This window comes from Cyanistes caeruleus, chromosome 3 (genome assembly GCF_971803275.1).
Source record: "Cyanistes caeruleus chromosome 3, bCyaCae1.hap1.1, whole genome shotgun sequence".
Lineage (NCBI taxonomy): Eukaryota > Metazoa > Chordata > Aves > Passeriformes > Paridae > Cyanistes > Cyanistes caeruleus.
The window spans coordinates 103088656-103097708 of NC_141703.1; the positions used below are offsets into that span (position 1 = coordinate 103088656).

General features: G+C 36.7%; 1 long non-coding RNA gene across 1 annotated transcript; it reads right to left on the reverse strand.

The window, feature by feature from the left end:
* Window positions 1-1597: 1597 nt before the first annotated feature.
* On the reverse strand, window positions 1598-7409 carry LOC147654410 (uncharacterized). The gene is made up of 2 exons (XR_015283979.1): window positions 5294-7409; window positions 1598-3268 (listed from the first exon to the last, which is right to left on the reverse strand). It is a non-coding gene; the product is annotated as an uncharacterized LOC147654410 (long non-coding RNA).
* Between the last annotated feature and the right edge of the window lie 1644 nt (window positions 7410-9053).

Here is a 9053-nt window from a genome sequence, read left to right on the forward strand (position 1 = left end):
AAAAGTTTTAGGCATTATAAATGCTTGTATTTTGCTTAAGGAAGGGGTAAAGGGTCAGCTTGGTTCTTGTTTTGTGTGATATGATTTATGTATCACTGTTGACAACAACAGAGGCCAACTCCACATTATGGATTAACAGCTTGGCAGTGAAGGACAGAGTCATTTATTTACTTTTCATTACAGAGTTCATGGGGTTTGGACTCTCATATAGGACATGCTGGGAGATTTCTCTGTATTTTCCTAACTTTTACTCCTAAGCAGACCTTGGATGAGAGGGCAGGTTTGATTTGTGGACATTTGATATTCCCTTCTGTATTAGATATTGTATTACTTGGCACTTGGGACATCTGACTTAAAGAAGAAAAACAAAATAATAAAACAAATGCAGAAAATATTTTATTATATGAAAATTAGAATTAAACAATAAAAGCACAGATTTCTTTTGCCACTTCTGGATGTAAGGACTTTTTGAAAAAAAAACAACCAGCCCAAACCACTCAACTACAACCTTACATATCAAGTCTTTAACTCAGGCAGTTGCTCATGGCTTAATCACATGAAACTATAAAACAGTTCATAAAGGTGGATCCTCACCAAGAGCTGCTTTAGCTAGGTTCACTAGAAAGTAGAGTTTTAAAATTGAAACTTGCTTTTTCATGTGATATTTTGACCTTTCAGTTTCTTGGAACTGCTTGTTCATAATTTTCTTCTCTTTCCCAGCAAATGCCACAGGAATTTAGCCATTTTCTGGCTAACCTGGGAGCCATTGTATGTGCTATATTCATTTAGATGTCAGATGTGGCAGCAGCATTCCAAACTGAAGTCAAGACAACAAAATGAAAGTGTGTTGATTGTTTTTGTACATTTCCTTCCACTTCAGTAGAGATTTGAATTTGTGTTTGGGGAAAGCTGGATTTTCTTTTCTTTTTTTTTAAATTTTAGAAATTATGTTTGTTTATGAACATTTGAAAATGACATCTTTGGATTTCTAGGGGATATCTTGGCAGAAGAAAGGACTATAAATCTTCACACACACATTTCTGCAATCCAAAGAGAAACTGTAAGACCACCAAAACCTGGCAAAAGAAAGTGAATAAAAGTGACTGTTCCCTTTTTCCTGCAACTTACATTATTCAGAATATTAAATAAAAAATCTGACAGATGGAAATATTTAGATTGGCACTCAGAGAGAAGATGCAGTATTATCAAAATGGATTCTACTCTACTTTGTAGTCTCCAATGCCTTCATTAAAAAAGCACAAGGCAGAGTTATTCTAATGGAGAACATTTTATTTGCATTTATATGGGAGAGTGGAAACCAAAGTTTAAAACCACAAATTACTTTATATGTAACATTCTAGCTTTGGGGTTTAAAGTGTCCAGATCTGAAGAAATATCAGATATTTTGAACCAAACTTATTTTTCAGAAGAAAGGAGAGGTTAAAATACAAACAGATTTGCTCTACTCTCTAAAATACCACAAAATCAAAAATTGATATTGAGGAGTATAGGACTGGATGATCTAGCTAAATAACCAAATAAAATAAAAAAAAAAAAAAAAAGGAAATACTTTTTGCTTAAATTAGAGGTTCCTAGATTTGCCTTCCAGACTCACTTCAAAATAGAATTTAATTACTGATGATTTATATGTAGCTGGGTAAAAAAGAAGGTAATTCATTTTGGAAATTAATCCTACCAAATCTGAATCATAGCCCTACCTTTAGTCAACACCTTAATAGGAGATTAACTGGCATAATTAGTACCTCCAGAAATCTGATTTTATTTGAGAGAAGAATCATGCTTAAAGGTCATATTTAAGTAAATACAAAGAAGATGGAGAGGATGCCACATGGAGAACACAAGGACAAGTTGCAGTAGGACTGGTTTCATCTTGAAATAGGAAAGAAATGTTTTTACAGTAAGAACTCGCTGGGACAACCTCCTCAGTGATGTGTCCGAGTCCCTGTCCCTGGTGGTGTTCAAGATGTGACTGGACAGGGTGCTGGACATTTCCTGTAGGCTCCCTTTCCCATGAAAGGCTGGACCAGAGGAATTTTCAAGGTGTCCTCTTCCCTGGGCAGCTATATGATTGTATGGACACGAGAGAGGTTGTGGGTGTCCCATCCCTGGAAGTGTTTGAGACCAGGTTGGATAGGGCTCTGAAGGGCTGGTCTAATGGAAGGTGTCCTTCCCATGGCAGGGAGGTTGGAATGAAATGATCTTTAATGTCCTTTACAACACAAAACATTCAATGATTCCATGATTCTGTGACTCTGATCCATGCTGCTGCACTGTGGATGTTTGAGAGTGAGGTGAACTCTACATATGCTTATTCTTTTCAAGGTGATGAATGAAGAAGTACACAGCATTTTGAAATGATAAATGCTGAGGAGCATTAGAGAGAAGATTGAGTTCTGTTTTTCTTAGTTCTTTACCATTTACAAAATGTACCACTGCTTTTCAAGCAGCCTCATTTGAAAACATTTGAAAGGAGAAATTCTAGTAGGCAGTGTTTCCAAAGGTCCTGCCCTCAGTCATGTGTGGCATTAGAAAACATCAGTCATGCTGAAGGCTTCATCTCCCAGAACAGTACTTCTGGTACTTGCCATTCCTAGGCTGTCACAGACATTTCCTCTCTAGCAGAATTCATCTGCAGCAGGGCCAGTATCTAAGAGGCTTATTAATAAAAGATTATACCTCCACTGTATTCTATTTGGTTTCATATAAATAATTTAGGCACAAAGGAATTCCCTGGTTCTTTTTGCAGACTTGAAAAAAAAATACAGTGCAATGCCGAAGAGGATTGTGGCAAATCAATCTGTTCTTACATTCTCTTACTAAAGACACATGAGTAGTTACAGAAAAAGAGTGAAAAAGATTGCCAGAACAATAAAATGTGAGGTACAATGTGAAAAGAAACATGGAAGATGACAAAAGCACATCACAGAGTAAGAAAACAAGTGAAAATGGTTTTATTGATATAATGCTGGTCAGAAGGTTTCTGCGTTTTATGAAACATTTCAAAATATTCTCTTCTTTATACTATACTTCAAAATAAAATGAAATCAATTTCATGGAAAGAATGCCCCAAAACACAGAAATAATTTAGCAGCTTGGCTGACCAGGGCTCTCACCTGAGGTTGGAAATCTTCTCCATAGTGATAACCCAGAGCAGGGCTTTGACCTCATCCAGGTTTGTGACCTCATCCAGGGGTGATTTGATCAGTCAGGTGTTCTGCTGCAGATTCCTCCTCTTCTTGGCTATGAACTTGAAAAGTGAATGAAACCCATCAAACCCTTTTTGCACAAAGGTCTAGAACCAAATATCATTGCTGTAATTTTAACATCTGCAAATGAGCTACTCTGATTTGCACCAGCCAAGGAATAGAGTCAGAGAAGAAACCTCATAGATTACAGGTGACAGCTGCTTATTTCCTCTCTTGCTTATCTTCTTTCTGTCACCTTAGTGATCATCTAAATGAAACCTTCAAGCAACTCAATTTCCCATTTCTTAGCTCTTCTCTCTCTCTCTCTCTCATTGCTCCTCAGCCTAAAGAATCATTCTACAAAACTGCTGGGTTGGTCTACACCTAACGCTTTTAAAATAGGTTTCTGAAGGTCTGTCTCAAACATAATCAATCCTATCCCCATAAACAAACACCACTTTTATCAGTGGTCTCAGCTTGCATGCCTCCAAAGCAAGGGCAATACTAACCCTGGCACAATCACATCTGATGAGGTTACAAATTTGATGCACCATGAAGGTGCATCTGACGATTTTGATTAGGTGGAAATTTGCAGAGGCAGGCAGTAGAAGCAGGTATATCCTACATCAGGAATAAAGCTAGAGCCACTTCCAGCCATTTATGGGGAGTCAAAGTCATATTCCATGGAAGCAACAGAAAACTTCTTCATGTTCAAATCCTGCATCTAGGAAAAAGTCCATGAAGAGGTAACATCATGCTGTCACACTAACTGGTGATTAACTCCTTTCCACAGCTGAGGGACTAAAAACCTAATGGGAGCAAAAGTGAGTCTTTATGCCACTCAAAACAAGTGTTTCACAATCTTTTTTTACTCAAGTAGTTGTAATTTTAATTTATTCTGTTTATAATTAGAGAGGAACTGCAACAAAAAACCCAAATTAAATTTAGTTTTTTTAACTTGGTATGCTCTTTAAAATTTCCACATGAACACTTCTTACTCTGTTATGGTAAATATTGCATTGTGTGAAAAAAGCTAGAAAATGTAAGGTCAATCCTCCATTGCTAACACAAGCATTCTAACAAGCAGCCTAGTAATGCACTGCATTTAAAATTCCCTTAGTTAAAAAAAAAAAAAAAAAGAATATTCCTGTGTCAGAAGAACAACTCCTCTTAATTAGCTTTTAATCCTGCCTTTTTTTTCTGAGCTGTCACCTTTATATAAGCACTTACCAACCATTTTCATTGTGTTTCACGTCATACTTTGTGCACCTCATTCTAGAAATCAATGTTAAATTTACATCACTTTAATTTAATGGTGATAACAAAGGGTGGATCTACTAATGTGATGGAAATATCTTAAAGAAAAGTAGCCTGCCTTCACTATTTTTGTGTAATACTAACCCTAGAATACTGTTATTCTGTAGTTAAAAATATTAAAACCAATACACAAATACAAATCAACTGCTTTTATAAATTCATTAGAAAGTGCTGACTGTCCTACAAAGCAGAACCTTCTGAACTCTTTTTTTGTTCCAACATCCACAGTCTGAGTGACCTTTTTCCTATTTTAAAACAAACACAACTTTCAATTTGGCTTTTCAAAAGCAGAATTGATTCCTGTGCATAGGTTTCCAGAGCCGTAAGTGCCAAAATACTTAATCAAACATATAAATTCATCATGAGATTAAAAATTCAATATTGTTGTGCCATTATTTTATATAAAATATTGAATGTATAGAAGTATTGCCATTACTTTTTAATAAGAACAAAAAAGATCAAGGTATTGAACACAGTTAAGGAAGCTTAAAAAGAGGGCTTTGCTCACTGACCCACTACAAAGTAGATCAGTCAGCATTTGCCTGCCAAATAATGCCACTATAACAGTGGTTTGAGAAGTTGGTGTACAACATTCATGGTATTTCTGATAGTGTCGCTGGTCTATAAGGTTACAAATGTTCTAAAACACATTCAAAAGTTTCTAAAGGGCAATATTTCTATTCATAGGAAATTTAATGTGCCAAGAGCGCCTTGTCTGTCCCTTCTTCATCCACCTGTATGACAATCCCTTTTCTGTCTCCTAGTCTTACCTGTAGATTTTTTTCCTCTGTCTCTCATAGCTGTTTGCCTCTGGGTTCACTTCTCCATTAGGGAATTATAATTCAAATAAGAATATATATGAATTCTCTTCTGGAAAAAAAAAAAAAAACAGTTATCAAAATCTTTATAAAGCCTCAGGCACTATAGAAAAGCCAGAATGCAAGGCCAGTCAATGCCTCAGGCTTATGGCAAAGGGCAGCATAATTCATAGGCTGGGGGAGCATATGAAAATAGAGATGTGTGTTATTGAAGCTTAAGAGCAAAGGAATTACTAGCATCCTGAGGACTGAAGTAAGAACAGAAAGTCCCCCCATGCTGAAGGAAGAGTTAGAAGTTACTTTTGTGGCCTGAAATCTTGGGTGAGCCTCTCACAGTGAGAGATGCCATTTCAAACAAATACAGCAGGTCAGATGCTTGTGCCAGGATGAGTTTATGGTGCAATGAGAAATTGCAGTGACCTTTGTCGTTGAAGAGCATCTTCATCTTTCCAGGAGAAAGTGGTGACATAAAATGTCTGGCCAGCCCATTCTTACAGTCCCCAGGAAATGAAGAGGCTCAGTGATTTAGCTCTGGACATGTATCTTCCACTCTTTTATCAGCACATTTGAAATAAGGTTCAAGTCTATATTCCTTGTGAGCTTGATAAAAAGGCTGCAACATTATCATTTGTGTCGTTATAGCCCCAGGTAGGTGGTTGAATGGAGAACTTCATAATTTTTTCATATAAAAACCATAGCTATGAAAGAAAAATCGGTGGATTCACAGAATTGTTAAGTCTGGAAAACACCTCTAGGGTCACCAAGTCCAAGCATCAACCCAGCACCATCACTGTGCTCACCATTAAACCATGTTGTTAGCACCTCATCCACACATCTTTTAAATCCGTCTGGAGATATCGACTCCACCACTTCCCTGGGCAGCCTCTGCCTGTGCTTGACACACCTTTCTGGGAAGAAGTTTTTGCTATGCAATCTAAACCTTCCCTGGTGCAATTAATAGCTTTTCCTCTTGTCTGGTCCCTGGTTACCTGGGAGAAGGGACCAACCCCCACCTGGTTCCACCCTCATCCCAGGGAACTGTGGAGAGTGAAATGTTCCCCATGAGCCTTGTCTTCTCCAGGCTGAGCCCCCTCAGCTGCCTCTGCTGCTCCACATCAGAGCTGTTCTCCACACCCTTCCACAGTTCCTTTGCCCTTCTCTGAACATAGAAAATATCTTCAAATAAAATTTAAAGGAAATATAATTTCAAATCTATTCAGATTTTCAGGGGTACTGCTATGTACCTGCTATGATTGAGGGAGTTTGATTATGATAATAATCAAAGCACACCTTTTTGGAAACATCATTCTTTGATAGGTCTGCTCTCAAGAATATTGATCTTTGCCTTGCTAATTAAGAGAAAACTTCTCTTTTTAAATTTGGATAAGACTCATCATGATTAAACTGTCTTCAGCTATTTCTTAGGTTCAAACACTAACCTGAAATATAATTTGCAGTAATATTTGATGAAACAGGAAAAAAAATCCTGACCCTTCTTGATACCAGCAATTCCGCTTCAGTTGAGAAATGAAGGAAAAAAAAATTGCTCAAGACTAATTAAATAAAACACTTAACATTGGAAAACTATATTTTTTTAACCTGTTTTTCAGACCCTTTGAAGTCCTTGTCTCCACCTATGCCAGAAAGGGAATCACAAAAGACTTGGAGGGTGTTATTATGCCAGGCTTCCTCCTGTAGTCACTACAGACAGGAGTGTCCTCCAAGGGCTAAATGAGAATATCAGTGCTAGGATCTCTGCATCATCCCTGGAGGAGATTCCTCACTCCATTGGCAGTAGAGAGTAAAGGAGAAGACTGGCCTTTCTAGGCAAAGCTAGGCTTTGAGAATACCCATCTTGAGCATCCCTGGCACTTCTCTCTTCCCAGGAGCACTCTCAAGTTTTGAGAAAGGTTAGCATTCCTGGGCTGAAACAGATATCAAAAATAACTTCCATCAGATTAGGAAATCAAGGGTCCTAAAAGCGCTCTTTTAGTAACTCAGAAAAATTCCTGGGAAATTACCCAGGAAACTATAAAATTTATTTTTCTGAAGTGCTGAAATCTGGAGTAAGGACTCTTCCTTTCCCTTTCCATTCCCTTATTAATTTGAAGTATTCCAAATAATGAGTTCATACGCTAATATCAGATTATTATGCAAAGGCCAACCCCTACATTTCTTGAGAGTTTCTTTCCTGCTAATACTACTTTCAAGTTTCTCTTTCTGGATTTGAACAGGATGAAAGGGTGCCCTAATTTGAAAGCAGAAACATGAGAGATAGAAAGAGAAAAACAAGAGGTGGTTGGACAGAAAAAACGAGAAAAAAAGAGAAGAAGAAAGTAGACCTGAACCTAAATCTTTCATTTGTTAGTGTGTTTTAGTCTTTTAAATGTTCTGGTCTAAAGGACTCCAACAGAAAGGCATGAACATATCATGCAGAAGAATATCAAATGAGTTGTCTTCCTCAGGTTCTGGAAAATTGCTTGGTCCTAGAATAGTGTCTCTTACAGAAACCAAAACAATTCTCAAGTCTAACTGGGGGAAACCCCATGTAAATTTAACCCCATGTAATTTCATAAAGCAGTGCAAAGCAGAATGGTAGCATGGAGAAGGTTTCTAGGAATGTAATGAAGCAGAACAAGTACTAATCTAATTCCATCAGTATACTCTTTGAATGAGAGAGGCATCAAAGAATCATCATCAGAATAGTTTTCTGCCCTTAGTACCACAGATGAAATTTGGCATTGATCTGTCAACACAGATCTACTTTTGAGGCACTTTTAAAAGGAAAAGAAAATTTAAGTAATGGTTTTGAAGAGATACTGACTTTTATTTTCCTGTGTCCTTGTTTAGTAGAAAGACATTTCTCTCTTCAGCAAATTTTCTCCAAGACTCTTAAAAAGCCAGAAAAAAGTAGATATAATTTGTGAAAATACTGCTTATAACTATGGCCTGTCTAGAGAAATGCAGGTATATGCATAAATCTGTAAAGCTTCCACGGGCATATTAAAGCATGATTTACTCTGTCAGTGCTGTCCTGAGCACAAGATAGACTAGTAAAAATCTGTATAAATGTGTCCTTTTTTCTCCAAATATATGTACTGCATATTTCACATACATTTATAAATTTGGAGAAATATATTTATGCACTTCATGAAGATCAAGTGAATTTCAATAGTGTGCACAGGCAGCACAAAATAACTTTAGTATTTATGAAATATGGTTCCAATATATCCCAAAGTAAATGAACATAAATTAACCATATTAAGAACAATTTAAAAAAAATGTTACATATTGCTTTATTTATGTACCATAACACTTTTGGATATTTTCCAAACATTTATCAGAAAAATTGCTTCAACACTCTATAAAAGGCTTCTATACATTTTCATAAGTGTTCCATGCCTTCCAATAATCCTCTCCCAAATAAAGAAGAACATATGCTTATGAAAATATCTTCCACATTTCCTTTTGATATATCCAATACACATATCAATATTATTTTTTGCCACACATTACTTTACCATATATCACATTTTCATACATATACTTTAAACGTAATCAAAATATTTCAGAACATATTGCTTCTACCATAGGAAACACAGGAAAATCTGCCATCAGTGGTCACCCAAGAGACCAACAGAAAAAATAAATCACTGCTTAACAGAGGTGGTCTTTTACTGCAGTCAAAGCAGCAGAGAGCATTCAGTACTTG